The sequence below is a fragment of the Humulus lupulus genome, chromosome 2 (genome assembly GCF_963169125.1).
Source record: "Humulus lupulus chromosome 2, drHumLupu1.1, whole genome shotgun sequence".
In the NCBI taxonomy this organism is placed as follows: Eukaryota; Viridiplantae; Streptophyta; class Magnoliopsida; order Rosales; family Cannabaceae; genus Humulus; species Humulus lupulus.
In genome coordinates, this window is record NC_084794.1 from 252,575,214 (window position 1) to 252,595,221 (window position 20,008).

Genomic DNA, 20,008 nt, shown 5'->3' on the forward strand with positions numbered 1-20,008 from the left:
GGGGGGTAAAAATCCTAAATAGCCTATGAGATATATCCAAATAATGTAACATACATGGTGTTACAAATTTGTAACTTCCAAATATTACCCTTTATTGTGTAAATTGTTGTTACACAATATTGAGATGAATTTCATAAAGCCATATGTGATATGGCTGTTAGAGATATGATTTTAATCCCAATAATGTGTTTTTGGAGTTACAAAGTTATTTGAGAGGGTTTGGAACCGTTTGGAAAAATAGCACATTTTTAAGTGCTGAAATTGGTCGGTGGCCGCGGCCTGTGGGACAGAGACCAGTGGCCGCAACCACTAATGTCTCTGGCCACGGCCACAGGCCAAAAACTGACCAATTTTTTCAGTTTTTTCAATCTTTGTTGAACGGCTCAAAAAACCCAAATAACTCCCAAATCTCTTTTTTAATTCCATATTAATCCAATTAAACATTGGTAACAGCCATGGTGGTTGGTGGAATTTGAAATTCAAATGGTGTCTCTAAACTCTATAAATAGGAGCCTATAGCTCACTTGTAAGACACAACATTTCTATCCATTAGAGCACTTGGCTAGAAACACCTTGAGGCTTGATAATTCCAGAAAGCTTTTCCAATATCTGAGAGAGATCCCTTAGTGCTTGAGTTAGGGGGAAATAAGCTTTTGGACAAAGGTTTTAAACCTTGTTCAAGTTGGTGATCCCCAACACTCTTCACTTTGGTAGTGTGAGTGAGAGTTGCTTCTATTTTAGTTTGTTTGTTCTTTCTTTCTATTCTATTTCTCTTCATCTTTATATTCTTCTCTTTTGTTTATTTGTATTTCTTGTTTTGAGTTGTAATCTTCTTTTCTTTATTTCTAACATTTTGCTTTGAGTTGTATTTTCACCATTCTATTATTCTTTTCTTCTTCTTGTTCTTTAGTTTATTTGTATTTTCAGTTATAGAGTTGTAATCTTATTTAATCAATCATTATTTATTTGTAACATATTGCATAGAGTTGTAATATTATTATCAATTTCCATTGAGGCAAAACAATTTTTCCTAACATAAACAGTCCTTCTTAAAGGACTGGCTTGTATTAAATTTTTACTTTTTACAAGTTTTGAAAAATGGTTAGTCATGTTATATGGCTAATCTCTTATAAGTGTAAGATCTTTTTAAAGATCACTCGTAAAGACATGTTTAGTCCATTTTTAATACGAGAATTATAAGGAACTGTGCGCAGCCAGTCATTCTTGCCAACCTTTGTAAATTTTATTTACAAGTATTTGTTCACTACGTGTGTTGTTTTGCTGTATTCTGTATTTTACAAGTTATTCCGAGCAGTAATGTTCGTACAGGTCGTGGTCAAGGCAAGTGACCAAGGACCTAAAGCTCCTCAGTCACTTGGGGGGCATATAAGGTACATCGATAGCAAAGCATACCAAGAGGTATGTAAACACATGAACAAAATGAGTGAAATCATGCTACGGTACTTAGAGTATTTTTCAAAATTTATATTTTGTTAAATCAAACCAAAGTACTATGCTAAGTTCGGTCATGCGAACAAATGTTATAATAAGCAGAAATATTATAATATCAAAAAAGCATTCTCTTACACCGCAAGCAGTACTGCTTGGATGTAATTGTTTAAAGTAAAAGGAAAGTTTGCTGCCCATGCAGCAAAATTAAAAAATAAAAATTCAGTCTTTACATCACGACCCGTAGGTCGTGTAATTAAAGAAGAGAAAAAGAACAAAAAACTTTAAGGAGCCTGAGGGGTAGGAGGATCTGTTGGAGCAGTTTGGTCAGCTGTATCTCCTCCAGCTTCTCCTCCCTCCAAATTGGCGGGTGGCTGGATACTTGGGGAAGCAGGGACCCTAGCTCTTTCTTCTTCTGCAGCTAACCGAGCAGCACAGTGTGCTAGCTCGGCCTTCCTGGCCTCTGCTGGAAGGTAACTGAAATCGGCACCTTGGTTGTGTTTCCAAAAGTCGTAGAAACACCGAAGTGTCGCGTTCTTGTACCTCTCCAGATCCTTGGCATTGGTAAGCTTAAGTTGTTCCACTTGGCTCTCAAGAACAGCTATGGTCTTGTCCTTAGCAAGGTGCTCCTCCTTAAGTCTCTTGACTTCACGATATTGGACTCGACTAGACTCCTGGTAATCGTCCCTCTGCTTCTTCAAAGCTGCCTGAGAAGCTTCATTCTCCGCCAGCTTTGCCACCAAAGCATCCTTCTGCTGGGTAACCACCTCCAACTCCCGAGCATGCCTGGCTTCTACAGCCTGAAGCTCCTCGATGGCTTTCACCTGAAACTCCTTGACGGCCTTTGCCCGAGCCTGCTCGATGCTAGCACTAGCGCGAGTACAAGCATCAGTTATAGTCAGCATTGCCTGCAGTCAAGGAATAAAAGTTAGGCTATATTACAAGAAGGAAAGATAAAGGCCAAGAGAAAGAATACTTACACTGGCCACTTCGTTAAGAGCCCTGTTAAGGATCTGATCAACCCCCATGCTCTCAGCTTCAGCCATTGCCTCCTTGCAACGGTCATGCTTCAGGATATGAGCAAGACAATCTTTAACTGATCGCAGGGAGCGGTTCGAGAGTTTGTTCCCAGGAAGTTCTGCTTGCGGGGCCTGTTCCCTTCGGGCCGCAGGCGGGGGGTTGGCAGCAGGGGCAGTCTCCTTTTCAGCATGAGCAGGAGGTTGGGCAGAAGGTTGGCCAGTAAGTCCGTCCTTGTAAGGATCAACTGTTCAACCTTTCTTGGCCGGGGGTGCTTGGCTTGATTCGCCATCATGCCTCCTAGCTGATTTCCGTCGAACCAGGGGGACCTCCTCTTCCTCCTGGGTCTGGTACAGATCGAAAACGTTGGGGGAAGGCATCTCTGCAGATAAAGAAAACACATGCAGGCAGTAAGACAAAAGTAGATAAAAAATCATGGCAAATCAGAAAAGAGGTCACAAAGTTTAATACCCGAGCTACAACTACTTGTCGCTACACTACTGACTCTATTAGTCATACACTCACTATCTGGCACGAAGAAGTCTGGCCCTAGATTTGGAGTATACGTAAAATTTCCTTCCCCATCAAATAAGTGACAAGGAATTGGCAAGCTATTTAAAAGTAGAATAACAGTACCGTTTTCATCTGAAGACTCATCCAAGTCAATGACGGGCTCAGTTTCCTTTTGTTTCCCCTTCCCTTGGGGTGCAGAAGGCCTCTCTGCTGAAGGGTCGCCAGTGGGTTCCCTGATCATAACCCCCGTTGGCCTCCTTCGGGGAGGAGACGCTGGGGGTTGCTGCTCGGGATCCCCCTTGGTAGTGGCATCTGCCACCACGGGTCCTCTTGTTTCATGGTGAGAAGCCAGGAGGCCAGATAGCCTCAGATTTTCATCAGTGACCAGGGATTTAACGCTTTTTTCAGTGTCTGCCATCCTGGCCAGTGCGTTGGACCTCAACACCATGTCTGGTGTTGGGTTTGGACGTAACCATGGTCCTGAAAGGCACAATATACTTTAGAGAAGTGCAGAAGAGTTTGCTAAGGAAAAGTAGTGAACAGTGAAAAGTGACATTTACCTCCTCGAGCGAAGGCCAGGTTGTTCGTAGTCATGTCTGGCGTAAGGAAATACTCTTGATTGTACTTCCCCATGTTGGAAATGTGAGTAGTCTCACTCACGAACGTTCGGTTTGTTTCCTGGTGACAAAGATGAAAGAAGCCCCTCCCGTATTGTTGAGGGTTGGACTTAAGGTCAAAAAGGAAGTTGACCTCGTGGGGAGTGGGCACTGGCCATTTTTGAGTTTATAAAGGATATAGAGTGCGGCCAGCATTCTATATCCGTTTGGGATAATTTGAAAGGGGGCAACACCGAATTAGTTGCCCACCCCTTGGTAGAATGGATGTAGAGGGAGGATAGCCCCCGCCTCTATGTGATACCTGGACTAGGGCTGTGCAGAAATTTTTACAACCCGAATAATCCGCCCAAACCAACCCGAAAAAACCGCCAAAAAACGCAACCCGAATAAACCGACCAAAATTTAAACCGCCCAATTGTTTGATTGGGCGGGTTGAAAATATAACCCAACCCGCCCAATTAAGCATTATATATATAAATTAATTAAGTTTTGCTATATTTTTTTACTATAAATTTAAAATATTGTTTTAAGTTAAAAAAGATAAACTTCACACTATTAGTATTAGTATTTAAAAGAAAAAAATTACAAAAATTAAAAAAAAAAAAAATAATAATAATAATAATAATAATAATTTGTTTGGGCGGGTTGACCCGCCCAACCCGACCAACCCGACCCTCGCCCAACTCGCCCCAAAAAATCCCATTTCGGTTTGGGCGGGTTAACCCGACCAACCCGCCCAAATTATTGGACGGTTTAAAAAAAAAATTCTTAATTGGGCAAGTTACGGGTCATTTTTGCTAACCCGATTATGACATTGGACGGGTAAAAATTCCTTGTAACCCGACCAACCCGCCCAATGCTCACCCCTAACCTGGACCAAGCGCTATAGGCGACCCTAGGCAGGTTAGCTCTTTGGTCAGCAGCAGGGATTTTGAGATTAACCTCAGTAAGAGGATACTTCCTAAGATAATTGGCGAACATCCGGGGAGTCACCTGGCTGGTAGGCGAAAGATACCACTCGACATCAGGAAGGTTTTGATGCTGAGGGCGAGCCCTAACTTGGATACGGGGGTCCAGGGCAATGTTTTCTCGACCATTGGTCGAGGAAATCCTGGCCTGCGAATCAGGCTGGGCAGGTGAATTTGGATTGTTTTCAGAGTTTGGTTTTTTCTTGCCTGGAGACTTAGAACGGGCCATTTGAGGTGGTGATGGTTGAGGTCTAGAAGAAACTCTGGAAAATGGAATCTCGTGAACTCAGTCGGCTGGTTGTTCTTCGCCTTCAAGCAGTTGCGCAAGAAGATCGTCGTCGATGGGCCGCTCACCTCCCCACAAATCTGGCATTAAAATCTGCGAACAGAAGAATGGGGAGGTGAGGATGAAGAATTTTGAAAGTTTTTTAGAATAACGCTGGTCGAGTATAAAAGTTTAGCTTTTATACAGCAGCATTCTAACAAGAAACTAATTTTTCACACGAATAGTTTGAGAAACAGATCAAAAAGTGAAAGCAAAAAGTTTTTTGAAAAAGCTTTTTCAACTCCTTTTAGGGCGGGAAAAACTTGGTTTTTCAACTGGCATAAAAATCAAATTTTTACTTCGGTTTTACGTCCTAAAGTCGTGATCTCAACTATCAAACTAACTCGTAACCCCTTAATGGCAGAGAAATATCATCCTATACAGTATCACCCATTAAACCTCCTACTGTCATGCATCTCAACCCAGAAATAAATGAACTCAACAATCAATCCACATAAGCATGCACAGCTAAAATATAGAGCATAAAAGTTCTGGACTTACCAGAAAAAAGGCTGTAGAGATTTCAGAGAGTTTTCGAGCGTCGGAGAACTCGCGGACTGAATCTTGAAACGCTGGAAGACGGTCTCCAGAAGAAAATGGAAGCTCTGATTTTAGGGTTTCTTGAAAGAGTGATAGCTTGTGTAAAAAGGAAAAGAAGACTTTGGAGAGACTATATATATTTTTGTCCGTGGCATAAAAGAGGAGTAATCATCTGTTTCCTCTTTTTCGAAGCATGGGGAAGGGTGATAGCCGTCGAAAGATTACTTGGGAACCGAAAAGCCGTGATTAGACAAGGGTAGGTTACTTTTCCCAAGATTGCACGAATTACTCTGACAGGTCTGGTGGGGTAGTCGAAGGGTCATTTCCTTAAAAGTTTATTTATTGCTCGTAATAAATAAACATGGGGGGAAAATGTTATCCAAAAAAACAGGCACGGATGACGTGGCAAGTGATTTCTAACACGTGGTTGACACCTGGCAGAATTCTGTTCGACTATCGACCAGTGAGACATTGCAAGCACGGAGCTGAGTTTTATCATGACCAGCATGGTCGTACATTCTAGATATTTCAAAGATAATCTTATAGAGATCATCGTCATATCCGAGATTATCTCCCATGATTTACTGAATATCCGATTAATTAGGAAAGAATATCTGTAACTAATTCATGTAATCTTCCTTGAGCCTATAAATAATGAGAAGATAGCTCAAGGAAAAGACTTTTGGCTTTCTAATTACTGGAGATTAGAGATTTGCGAGTGAGCTAGAGCTATCACATTCGATATATTATTTTGTTCTTCAGAGGTTGGTGAAACTCATTGAACCCTAGTTCTTTGATCACTCCTTTGAAATATTATATCAATAACAGCTCAAGTGGACGTAGGTTATTACCAGATTCTGGGGCCGAACCACTATAAATTCTTGTGTGCTTTACTGCTTTTGTCTATATTCTCATTTCAACATATTTGTCTACATCAAGCATTTTTAACTCCATGTCAGTTGACCAAAATCAGGGTCAATAGTATATTATTTTTTTAGATGATATTTTAGGTTTTATCTTGTTATATGTAATAGTGGTATATAATTTTTTTAACATGGTATATACATTTTAATGGTGGTATAAAATCTTGATAGCATAGTATATACATTTTTTAGTAATAATTTGATAAGTGTTGTTGGTATATTATTTTCCAACTTAGTATATATATTTTTTGTGGTATGGTATATCATTTTTTTAGATGATATTCAATTTTTATATTGTTATATATAATGGTAGTATCTAATTTTGTTAACATTGTATATACATTTTAATAATGGTATATAATTTTGTTAGCATTGTATATACATCTTAATGGTGGTATATAATTTTGTTAGTATGTTATATATATATATCCAACTTAGTATATATGTATTTTTGTGGTATGATATACCATTTCTTAGATGATATTTAGTTTCTATCTTAATATATATAATGCTGATATATAATTTTGTTAGTATAATATACTCATTTTAATGGTAGAATATAGTCTTATTAGTGTGGTATATACATTTTTTGAGTAATTATATACCAATTTTATTTTTGTTAAAATCATAGTATATTGATTCTGTGTCTTATAGTATATAAAATACTATGGTACATATGGTATATATGTTTAATAGTATGATATATCTATTTGTTGTACTATAATATATCAAATTAATATATCATGCTAGTAAACTTATAGACTATAATTAAAAAAAACAAAATCAATTGATATGAAATATCAATAACGAAATTTGATATACTATAGTATAAACAATGCATATACTGTGTTAACAATAATTAAAAAAAAATTAATCTTTGTATAATATTAACCATACAATTTTGATATACCATCCCAGGAAAAATATATACACTAGTTGGAAAATGATATACCAACTGTTGGGTTTTATGTCCTTATAAAACCATGACGGACATGTAACGCGATTTTATATTGTCAATAAAAGAAGTATAAATTATTTAGTTTGACAACCGCGTTGCTTGCTTATTTTATTACATGATTATTGGAATAATACAAACATTTATAAAATCTTGAACATATAAATAGTTGCAATTATAGTGATTAGGTCACAATGGATTATAATTGTAATTATATGTTCAAAAGAATGAGTCATAAGATTAAGCAGTGTATTGGATTTTTACAGATCTGGTAATTTACGATATGATCTACTTACACATTTGAGGTGTGATGTCCTATCCAATGTATTGACCAAGTAGATAAGATCGGATGTATATGGGTACATTGGACTAGGTCCGATATTGATTATTAATAGATAAATAAGTATCATTTTTATCGAATCTAATCATTGTCACAACGTTGATCATAGGTCAAGTTGATCATGATTCTAAGTGATAATATTCTGCTAATTATATTATTAAATTTTGGCTTGTTTGTTACCAGCTTACCCTATAGTCTAGTTCATACTTACATCTTGAAGATTTAGTAGAATAATTGAGTGTGAGTATTATTCATGGATATGAAATCTATAGCTTCTGTATGAGAGGTGAAAAGGTGACCTCCTTAATAGGTTAGTCCAAAAGGGTAAATGATTGAGCGCTCATATATCTGTGAATAAGCTCATAGATTTATCATTTACAAGAGACTTAGTGGAGTTAAGGATAAAATACAAATAAGGGGTAAAATGGTAATTTGCACATGGCTCGTTATTAAGTCATCGATAGAGGATTGACTGACTGTAACAGTTATAATAATAGATAACGTATTTGTGGTTCAAGAGCCACAGGACCACTTCAGCTAATACATATGGATTTTGTAATCCATGTAATGTACAAGCAAGAGGAGGTTGTGAATATTTCGTCACTTTCATTGACGATTATTCGAGATATGGTTACCATACTTATGCAAAGAAAATCTGAGACTTTTGGAAAGTCCAAAGAATTTCAAGCAAAGGCTAAAAAACAATTAGGTAAATCACTAAAAAGCACTTCGATCTGATCGAGGAAGAGAGTACTTGGACTGTGAATTCAAGAACCATCAACGTGAGCATGGCATTCAATTCCAACTCACTACAACTGAAACAACACAATAAAGTGATGTTTCAGATAGTCAGAATAGAACGTTATTAGATATGGTTAGATGAATGATGAGTTTCTCATCATCACCACTGTCATTCATGGGCTATACGATTCAATGTGTTCTATACACATTGAATGATGTTCCACCTAAGTCTATCCGATAGACACCCATAGAATTATGGAATGGTTGTAAACCTAGTCTACACCATTTTCAAATTTAGGGGTGTCCTACACATGTGCTTAAAGGAAAGACCGGGAAGTTGGAAACGTGCTCTGAAGTGTGTATGTTTGTGGGATATTCCAAAGAGACTAGAGGTGGAATTTTCTATAGTCTAAAAGAAAATAAAACATTTGTATTGATAAGTGCAACTTTTCTTGAATATGACTATGTTAATAACCACAAACCTCCAAGTAAGGTTGTACCGGAGGAGATGGTCTCAAATGAAGTCGCGAATTAACCAGCAACAATTAATGATAAAACAACCAAAGAAACCACATTTCCTGAAAAGGAAAAACCAGTGCAACGTCGTAGTGGGAGGATTGTGAGACAACCTATTCGCTACGAACATGAGGCACACGTTCTTGTATCAGATACTGAAAAGGACGATCCATTGACTTTTAAAGAAGCAATGGAAGACCCTGATGTTGATAAGTGGCAAGAAGCCATGAATCAAGAAATGGAATCAATGTATTCCAATTCAGTCTGGGAACTTGTAGATCTGCCTGAAAATGTTAATGCCATTAGATGCAAATGGTTCTACAAGAAGAAAAGGGGTGCAGATGGAAAGGTAGAAACCTATAAAGCAAGACTTGTGGCCAAAGGCTACACACAGAGAGAGGGTGCGGACTATGAAGAAACATTTTCTCCTGTGGCCATACTTAAGTCCATTCGCATACTCTTATCCATAGCTGCCATTTATAATTATGAGATATGGCAAATGGACGTCAAGACAGCTTTTCTGAATGGCCACCTTGATGAAACCATTTATATGGAACAACCATAAGGGTTTATAAAGAAGGATCAAGATCAAAAGGTATGCAAATTGTTGAAATTCATATATGGATTGAAACAAGCATCAAGATCTTGGAACTTAACATTTGATGAAACTATTAAAACATATGGTTTCGAACAAAATGTTGACGAAGCTTGTGTTTATAAATACATCAAATGAAAAATTGTGGTTTTCTTAGTTCTTTACGTTGATGATATCCTACTCATTGGGAATGATGTAGAGACATTATCAAATGTAAAGAAATGGTTGGCTGACAAATTCCAAATGAAAGATTTGGGAGAAGCGAGCTATGTTCTAGGCATTAAAATTCTAAGAGATAGAAAGAACAAGCTCCTAGCACTTTCACAAGCAAATTATATTGATGAAGTGCTTGAAAGATTCTCTATGGAGAATTCCAAAAAGGGTCAATTTCCGACCAAACATGGAATTTCTCTTTGCAAAGATCAGTGCCCTAAGACACCACAAAAGCAAGAGGATATGAGAAAGTATCCCTATGCGTCAGTTGTGGGGAGCCTAATGTATGCAATGTTATGTACTAGACCTGACATATGTTATGCAGTAGGGATTGTCAGTCGTTATCAATCAAATTCAGGTTTGGAACACTAGATTGCGGTGAAACATATTCTCAAGTATCTCAGGAGAACGAGAGACTATATGCTTGTATATTCGGGTAGTGACCTCGAACCTACTGGATACACTGACTCAGATTTTCAATCTGACAAGGAAAGTAGAAAGTCTACTTCTGGGTCAGTATTCACTCTTGGTGGTGGAGCAGTTGTCTGGAGAAGCATTAAGCAATCCAGTATAGTTGATTCAACCATGGAAGCTGAATACATAGCAGCTTGTGAAGCAACTAAGGAAGCAGTTTGGCTGAAAAAGTTCTACACAGATTTGGAAGTAGTTCCAGAAGTGGAGAAACCACTTGTTCTTTACTGTGACAACAGTGGAGCAGTGGCCAATTCTAAAGAACCAAGAAGCCACAAGAGGGGAAAGCATATAGAGCGCAAATATCACTTAGTCAGAGAAATCGTACATAGAGGAGATGTGACCATTCTGAAAATCACATCAGAACACAACCTGACAGACCCGTTCATGAAGACGCTTCCAACAAAGCAATTCGAGGGTCATGTACGTAATATGGGATTGAGAGAAATGCCTCACTTGCTTTAAGTACAAGTGGGAGATTGTTAGGAGTGTGTCCTAAAAGCATGTAAAGACATTTGTTTTTTTTGTGAATAAATAAATGCAATGGCTTATTATTATTTTCATATTTAGATTGTTAAATTATTGTTTGAATAATTTTGTAAATATCAGAAAAATTCCATATTCATTATTGAGGATGTGATCTTGTATTAGTACGAGAGAATAAAGATCACATGAATGAATAAAAATAGTCAACAACGACAAATTAAAGTTATGGAATTCTTTAATTGGAGTTGTAAGTACGGTTTACTGAGTATCATAATGATACAAATAATCTAGATTCGGATTATTGATGTGGTAAGACATCTCGGTAAAGGTGCTTTATATAATATGATTATATATGACATGGGCCGATATGAATTAAAGTCTTTATCCAAAAACCATTTAACAATAAAGACTTGTAATTCATATCATAACTGATGATCATTTATAGATCAACCTAAATCCTGAGTGTTCATGAACTCCTGTTCATTTTTATTAAATCTTTTGATTCATTCGTTAAGGTCTCTTCAAAGAATGAGGCTAATGACTTTTGTTTTGGAGATTTAATATCATGGATGGCTGGGAACATGTATCAACAATACGGAATCTAATTTTTCCTAACGGATCGTATATTGGTTCCCTTAAGGGTTAATTCTGGAACTGAATGATTTTGAGCTCAAATCTATAATTAGATTATAGATTAATTATTCACTAGTGAATTAATGGTACTTAAGGAATAAGAAGTAAATTAGAAAGGTTAAATGGTAATTCTCCCATTCTAATGTATGAACTAATTAATTAGAAGGTTGAACTATTGTAAGATGGTTATATCAATGGACGACTTAAGAAATTTTTTTATGTAAAAGTATATCTATAACATAAAGAGTGCAATTCTGAATTTATAGTGGAGTAATATCAGAATTAATAAATTAACTATTATAATTAAAGAGTTTAATTATTTAGTTTCAATTTATTGGAGCTTAATGTTATAGGTCCATGGTCCCCGAAATGGCTCAAACAATCACTGTCAAAGGCAAATACAAAAAATGGGCAAAAAGGACTTATGTGATAAGTAAAATATTTTTCTATGTATCAAACATAATTATTGTTTAATTATGTGTAATTAATTAATTATTTGATTTAACAAAAATATAATTAATTTTGAATTAATTTATTTTTGGGATTTTTGGTATTTAAATAATAATAAAAATTGGGAAAAATCACATGCCTGCACAGGCATGTGGTACACGTGTGGCACAGTGCACAGGCACTGTGCTACACGCATAAGAGATGGACTTAGTCTCTTGATTCCACAATTTATGTTATTTAAATATTAAATAAATAATGAGATATTTTAATATGATTAAAATATTATTATTTAAACAAAAATCTGATAACTAATCAGTTATTTTGAATTTGTTTAAAATAACAAATATTTTAATATATTGGATATTATTAAATATTGGATATCAGTTTTCACAGAACGTAATTTTTCAGGGATAGAAAAATATCTAAGATTCTCTCAGAGAAAAGAGAACAGTGACAAAAACAAAGGTCATTGTTCTTCACAAAACTTAGGTCCAAACTTTATCAGATCTCATGTGTTGAGAACATATGATAAATAGTTATTGCCTATTATTTGTATAGCGAGCCCACACTCGTTCTTTGTGTGCCTGAGAACATTTTGGAAGATCTTGGTGTGAGATCTCAAGGATTCAGCCATACGAAAAGATAGCAGCAAGGAAGGACCTGAGGTAATTTTTCTATTCTTATCCTTGATTCAATATATATATGAGTGTGAAGAAGTAGATCTAGAAATCTTATGGGATTAATCTGACAATTTGATTGTTGTTCCGCTGCGCATAATCTTTGATTTGATCAATAAAAACCAACAAACATACCACGAACATGCATTCTCAAAACAACAAACAACATTTCATACACATATCAACATCATAACAACAAAAAGGATAGGATTCTCCATTACCTCCTTTGTTGTGTTCAAGAACACACTAGCTTGGTCAACCCTCTTTGGTACCTAGGATTTTCGAAACCCAAAACACAAAACCTCTTAGAAATAAGAAGAGATGACATAGACTAGAGGACTCAAAGCACAACCTAAGAACACTTACCTATGACTCGAAACCTTCTTTCTTTCTCTTCTTCTTCTTTTTTTTTTCTTTACTTCTTTCTTCTAGAGTTCGGCAGCCACAAATGGGAGCTTACAAGCTCTCTTTTTCTTTCTTTATAAAATCCCTAGTGGTCAACTCTTTATAGCAATTTGGTGGAAAAGTCACAACGGGGATTTATACTCGGCTCGGTGTAAGCCAAGGGATTAGTAAATTAATTGGGAATTTACGGTGTTAATTAAGGTTTAGTGGAATTGGTGGAAAAATGACCAATTTGCCCTTGGGGGATGCTTTGAAGAGGAATTATAGAGTGAGGCTATTATGGTCTTTTGACTTGTTTGGATGAGGTGTTGGCTGAGTTAGGCAGCTCACGATTTTGGGGCAATGTCATTTTGGTTTTAGGTTGTCTCCTCAAACATTTCCTCAAAGAGAAACTTTCAAGCTCAAAACTCAATCTAAAGCCCACAATTCACACTTTATTTTTGGATTTGGGGTAAGTTCCTAAACTCAAGCTCCAAAATGTTGAATCCTTGAATCTTTGGTGTTAGTGTGTTTTTTGGGTACTTTGTTGTTGGTTGTTGTTTGTCTAAGCTAATAAAGATGTTTTGTGGTTGTAAATCTGCCGGAATACTGGTCTAAGGTTGAGTTTTGGGTCTGAAATACATGGAGAAGTCGTAACTTTTGGATTGGGGAAGAACGATTGAGTTTATGGGTAATTTTGGGTTTCTTGCGACCTAGCACGACCACGCTAGTGTCCCAGAAAAGGTGGAATTTTGGTTTGGGATTGGGGTTCAAGACTAGGGGTGCAAGCGTGCTGGGTAGACAGTGCCAGAGCCCTAGAAACCCCAAAATTTATGTGGGCGCGATCGCGCTAGGTATCCTGATTGGTAGTTTATTCTGACTATAGGTTTAGGGCTCGGGGAGATTGGGAATTTGTTTGGGGGCCCACTTGGGGGCTCGGGGGACGTTTCTAACGTCCCGGCAGCTGGGAATAATAAATTTATACATTGGGGTTCGAAGTGAAGCTTGAGATTTGGATTCAAACCCTAATAAGAGTATGTTTATGTTGTGACTAGATTTCTACAAGGCTCGGGATTGGTATCACACTTGAGGCCTTATCGTCATTTGCACGAAAATTGAGGTAAGAAAACTGCAACCGTGTTGAAATTAAGGCTTGAGCCCTTGTGATTGAACGTGGCTATAACTCTGTTTGTAAATGTTTGTTTGAGTATGAATATATGTGCTTTACGTGGTTGTGTTATGTATGCAATATATGTCTATTTATATTTGGGAGTGTGATACGCACTTGTACAGCCCTATAGTCGCTTGAAAAGAAACTTGAGTGTGAGCTACGCTTGTCCGACTCTATAGCCGTTTGATCGAAGCAGGTGTGGTGCGCGCCTGGGTGGCCTATGGCCCCATAAATAGATTGATCATTTTCTTGAGTGTTGTTTATAATTACTAAGAATGATATTTATAATGGTAATATGTTGATTGTCTGTATGTTTAACTGAGTTTTCTTGCTGGGCCTTCGCTCATGGGTGCTACGTGGTGCAAGTAAGAGTAAGGGGAAGTTGGACTAGCAAAGAGTTGGAGAGCTTCAGGGGCGGCGTGTACCTATTCCGCCTTGTCGACCGCCACGGTCGAGACTTCTTTTGGAGATCTAGGATTTAGTTGTTTTGACGCTTAGGTCGACTATTATGTACCTTGTTCATTTCCTTTGTATCAATTATGAACTCCTTTTTGGGGATCCCATGCATGTACCAAATATTTTAATGAAAAATAGTATTCTTCTGACCAAATCCTTTTAATACCAAATTTTTAATCAAACCTAATTACATGTTTTAGTCCAAATGACTCGCTTAATGTGTTGAGTACAATTTTAAACACACAGTGTAACATACCCAGATTAGTAGGACGTTACAACAATCCAGGCAATTTATAGACCTTGTTGCAAATATTCTCCTCCATGATTTTAGGAAGGAGCTACACAAATATCTTATTTAAATTTAAATTACAGAAGACTCAGTCAACAATACAATATCTAAACTAATTCTAAAAAAATATAGGGATATTTTACTTAAATATTGTTTCCCAATTCTCTTCAGCGCAACATCGAGCTGATATCGATATTCTTCGAGCTGACATACATCTATAATTCTTTCGAGTTGTCTTCCTTGCATTGGAGTTGAAATAATTAATTACTTCATAATTACCCAACATTGTTAATAATAACAACATTTAATGTTGATCTTAATTGTGGTATCTCCGAGCAAGTATATCCTATTCTCGAAAATAGGGTATAACATATTGATTAATTGTTGAAGGTAGAGAATAATTCTTAACTGTTCTTTAAAATTGTGATTATCAATTGTTCTTTCTTTATTATTTTACTTTATGTTACTGATCACAAAAGCCTGAAGTATTTCTTCACTCAGAAGGAATTGAATATGAGACATCGTCGATGGTTGGAGCTATTCAACGACTACGACTGCGACATTTTGTACCACCCGGGAAAAGCAAACAAGGTGGCAGATGCATTGAGCCGACAGCCAAGGGCTTACGTGATGACAGTGAAAGAGATTCTGCAACAATTACATGCCAACCTTGCTACCTTGGATTTGGAGACAGTAGTCGGTCAATTGGCTAACCTCTCTATCAAGCATACCATTATGGAAGCTATAAAAGGGGGCCAGTTAGTAGATCCTTGGGTACAAAGACTGATGTACGAAGTGAGGAAGAAGGTGCGACCAGGATTCCATATCTCCGACAATGGAGTACTGGGTTTCAAAGGCAGAATATGTGTTCCGGACGATGACAAAATCAAGAAGCAGATCTTTTTCGAGGGACATAATGCTCTTAATGCCATGCATCCTGGCACCACAAAAATGTACCAAGACTTGAATAAGTACTTTTGGTGGCCTGGGATGAAAAATGAGACAGCAGAATATGTGGCACACTACTTGACTTGTCAGCAGACAAAGGCCGAGCATCAACGACCAGCCAGATTGTTGCAACCCTTAGAAATTTCAGAATGGAAGTGGGAGATGGTCACTATGGACTTTGTCACAGGTCTACCAACCACTCCCAAGGGGCACGATGCCATTTGAGTTATCGTAGATAGGCTGACTGGGTCTGCCCATTTCTTGCTGATCAAGGTAACATATGGAGCACATAAGTTGGCAGATACTTACATTGTAGAAATAGTGAGACTGCATGGTGCACCCAACTCCATCGTATCTGATTGCGACGGACATTTCACCTCGACATTTTGGGATAGAATCCAAACAAGGTTGGGTACTAAACTAAAGTTCAACACCTATTTCCACCCGTAAATAGATAGTCAAAGCGAACGAGCAATTCAGACCGTGGAAGATATGATAAGAGCATGCGTGCTCGACTTTCAAGGGTCATGGAATTAGAAGCTTCCAGTGATAGAGTTCTCTTACAACAACAGCTATCATGATTCCATCAAGATGGCTTTGTATGAGGATTTTTATGGAAGGAAATTTTGATCACCGGTTCATTGGCACAAGGCCGGTGAAAGAAAGTTTCTCAGATCGGATGAGGTTGATCAGGTTAACGAGGACATCCGACAGATAAGAAAACGCTTGCAAACTTTGGTAGATCAGCATCGAAAATTTTCTGATCGACGTAGGAGATCCCTGGCGTTTGAGGTTGGTGATAATGTGCTGCTAAAGGTAGCCCCACTATGAGGGGCTATGTGGTTTGGGAAGAAAGGAAAGCATAGCCCAATGTTCGTTGGACTTATCGAAATCATAGAGAGGATCGGAGAAGTAGCTTATCATTTAGCCCTTTTACCCGCCTTGCCTAAGGTGCATGACGTGTTTCATGTATCCTTGTTGAGAAAATACGTGCATGATCCCTCGCATGTACTCAGGTATGAGCAGTTGAGCGTTGATCCTCAACTCGTCTATGAGGAGAAGACGGCGATGATTCTAGACTTGAAGGAGAAAGTGTTGAGGAACAAGACCATGTCGTTGGTAAAAGTGTAGTGGTGTAACCACGGCATAGAAGAGGCGACCTGGGAAACAGAAGACAATATGAGGGAGTTTTATCCTCATTTTTTTTAAGTTTCGAGGATGAAACCTCTATAAATTGTAGGTATTGTAATGCCCTGCGTTTCAAGTACCTTTAAACAACTCGGGTCGAGATTGTTTTCCCCGAGTTAAGAATATTATTTTAATAGTATTGTATTTGTTTAGAATTTATTTCCATGAGTTATTGCTAGCCAAATTATGAATTGTGTGATTGAAATTCAAGATAAGACTTTCGGTCTTAGACCGATACAAAAACCCTAATCGAGTAAAAATCTCGTAAAATAAAATGATAAACTATGACAAATATATTTTGGGCATAATATACATTTATAAAAATTAAATTTTGGTCAAAAATAATAAACCTAAGAGGAAATAGAAATTTTAGGGCATTTTATGTTAAATGCTTAAATTTTTGCCTAATTTTGGAATTTTATTTCATAAATGGACCTTAGATTAAATTGTATTGTGTGATCAATTAAATTATATGTGAGAGACATTTAATTTAATTATTATGTGTTAAGTTTCTTTTTTATTTTATTTTATAATAGTGAAAAATGTTATAGAAAATGATTTTTGGATTTTTGGAAAAATCAATTTCTTAGAAAATGATTATTAACCTTTATTTTAAAAAAATAAATAATAAAGAGGTGGCTGGCCATGTGAGGGTTTTAACTTATGTGATCCAAATTGATTTAAGCTTTAATCACATCTAATTAATGTTAATGACACAAAGTTACATAAAGTAAAAACACTTAAGTGTTTTAGATATTTTTGTATTGTCTATGCTCTTCCACCCTCTCCAACCGACCCTCTTCTCTTACCTCACTCTCATCTTGTTCAAAAAAATTCTCTCAAGTTTTCTCACCATTTTCTACTACCAAAAACACTAAGAACCCTTTGTACTTAAGCATTGATCTTGGAAGAGTTTCCCTAAGGTAAAAGTTTCAAAAACTTGACTTTTATAAAGTTTTTAACCATAGATCTTTCAATAACTAACTATATATGTTGTTGGAGGAGTTGGTTTAAGGTTTTGAAAGAGTTTTGAAGGCTCTAAAGCTAGTAGAAACATCAAAATCTAAAGCAAGAACAATAAGAGGTAAAAAGTTTACTTTTTATGGTTGTTTTTGTATAGTTTTTATTTTTAAGCATTATTTTATGTATTTAATGCTTGAAGTTTCTTATTGGTGATGTAATAAGGCTATGGTAGTTGCTTGATAGTTTTTATGATGCTTGTATGTTGATTGTGAAAATAGGGACCTAAAATCCCTAAGGGTTTTGTTGAAAACCCTAAAACCAAAAAAAAGGGGAGGGGGGTGTTGAGCCTTGACTTCCAAGGGGTCACGTATCCACTATATAACTGATTTGGTACAAATAAATTGTATTGTGATGTTGTTGAGATGAATTACATGAATTTGAACTTTTGAAACACTAAAAAACTTTTAGAAGTGAGTAAGTTATGCTATTTCAAAATTTAGGTAAAAAACTGTTTTTTTTTTTGTATTCTTAATTTCGGGACTAAGTTTGGACAGCCACTGTATAGGGAAAATGAACTCAGTTTTTACTAAAATTTGGTGAAGATATTCTTGGCATACCCTAGTATGCTTCTATAAAATTTTGTAACAAAATACTGAACGGTTTGAAATTTATTAAATGCCAAAGTTTAGAAAAAAATAAGGACTTGAAAATAATGTCATTTTTTCCTCAATGTTTGAAAAATATTTTCACCAATAAAAAATGCTCATTCTGACCTAAGCTTTTACAGAGACCTAAATGAAATACCAAAGATTGAATTGGGAAATTTTGATAATAATTGGGCAAGTAAATTTCAAGTATGACTTAACAGAGTATGTAGTTAAAAATGTGAAAAATGAAGTTCACACTTAGTATAAAAAAAAAATACATTTTTGTGCATATTGCAAGAAAAAGACTTGATAAGTCTTAAAAACAGTTTGATCTAAAATACCACTTTGAGATTAGTAAGAATTATTTTTATTCTTTCTAAAAATAAAATATTTAATTATTAAGGAAAAATACCAGTTTGACCCCTGTGTTTTACCCGAAGACTCGATCGACCCCTGTGTTTTGTTAAATGACAAATTTGACAATGTGTTTTGTAAAATAGAACAAAATAATATCCTGAGCTCGATTTTGGTTAAGCAATTTTTCAATATGACTAAAATTCCCATATTTTTTTTTTAGATTGTCTAATTAATATTGAATTTTAAATTACATTTAAATAGTTTAAAATATTAATCATACATATATAATATAATTTAAAGTTAAAAATGAAATGCATTAAGAAAACATAAATTAAGGAATTAAAAAAAAACTTGAATTAGAAATATGATTAAATACTATTAATGGTCATTTTGCACTAAACCCTTATTTTTATTGAGTAATGGTATTTGCACTCAAAATATGCATCCACATATTATACACAATGATGTGATATTATTATTTTAAAAAATAATGTGTCTCAATTTTGATAAAAATGATTAGTTAGACTAAATTTTCAAATGTTTATTAAGTGCATATTTAGAATTTATATATGAGTTGTTGAGGACAAGTAAGAAAGCAATGAGAATCTCGTTGGCACACTCAGATGCCAATATTGAGATACCAATTAGAATCACAAATTTGATCAAATATCGAGACTTAATTTTATTTTATTTGTTATTACAATAATAGAATATATTATATTCTAAAAACTTTGGATCGCTTGATGATGATGATGACGTCATTTACATGTATCACTGTAAGTTGGGCACCACACAGGCTCCACAACTCCATCATCTTGTGTCATATCAATCAAACATTTCGTTGTCATTCTCCAATTTTAACAATAATAGAGCTTTTAAAAAAAAGTTAGATGGATCAAATTATTGGGTTATGTAAATGTAAACATTATTATTATTATTGATGTTTTGTTTTGATTGAACTAGGGCATATGTGCTTACACACAAGATTTCCACTTCTCGACGAAAGCATAGCTTAACTCATGGTCTTGAAAATAACAATTAATAATATTAAGTATAAAATTAACTCTTTTATTTTACTGTTGTTTGAAGATCGAAAAGGAGATTGATCATGAGGCTTCTCACTCATCCACCCAAACAAATATAAAAGTTGTTGTGAATATATAGATTATTAAATGA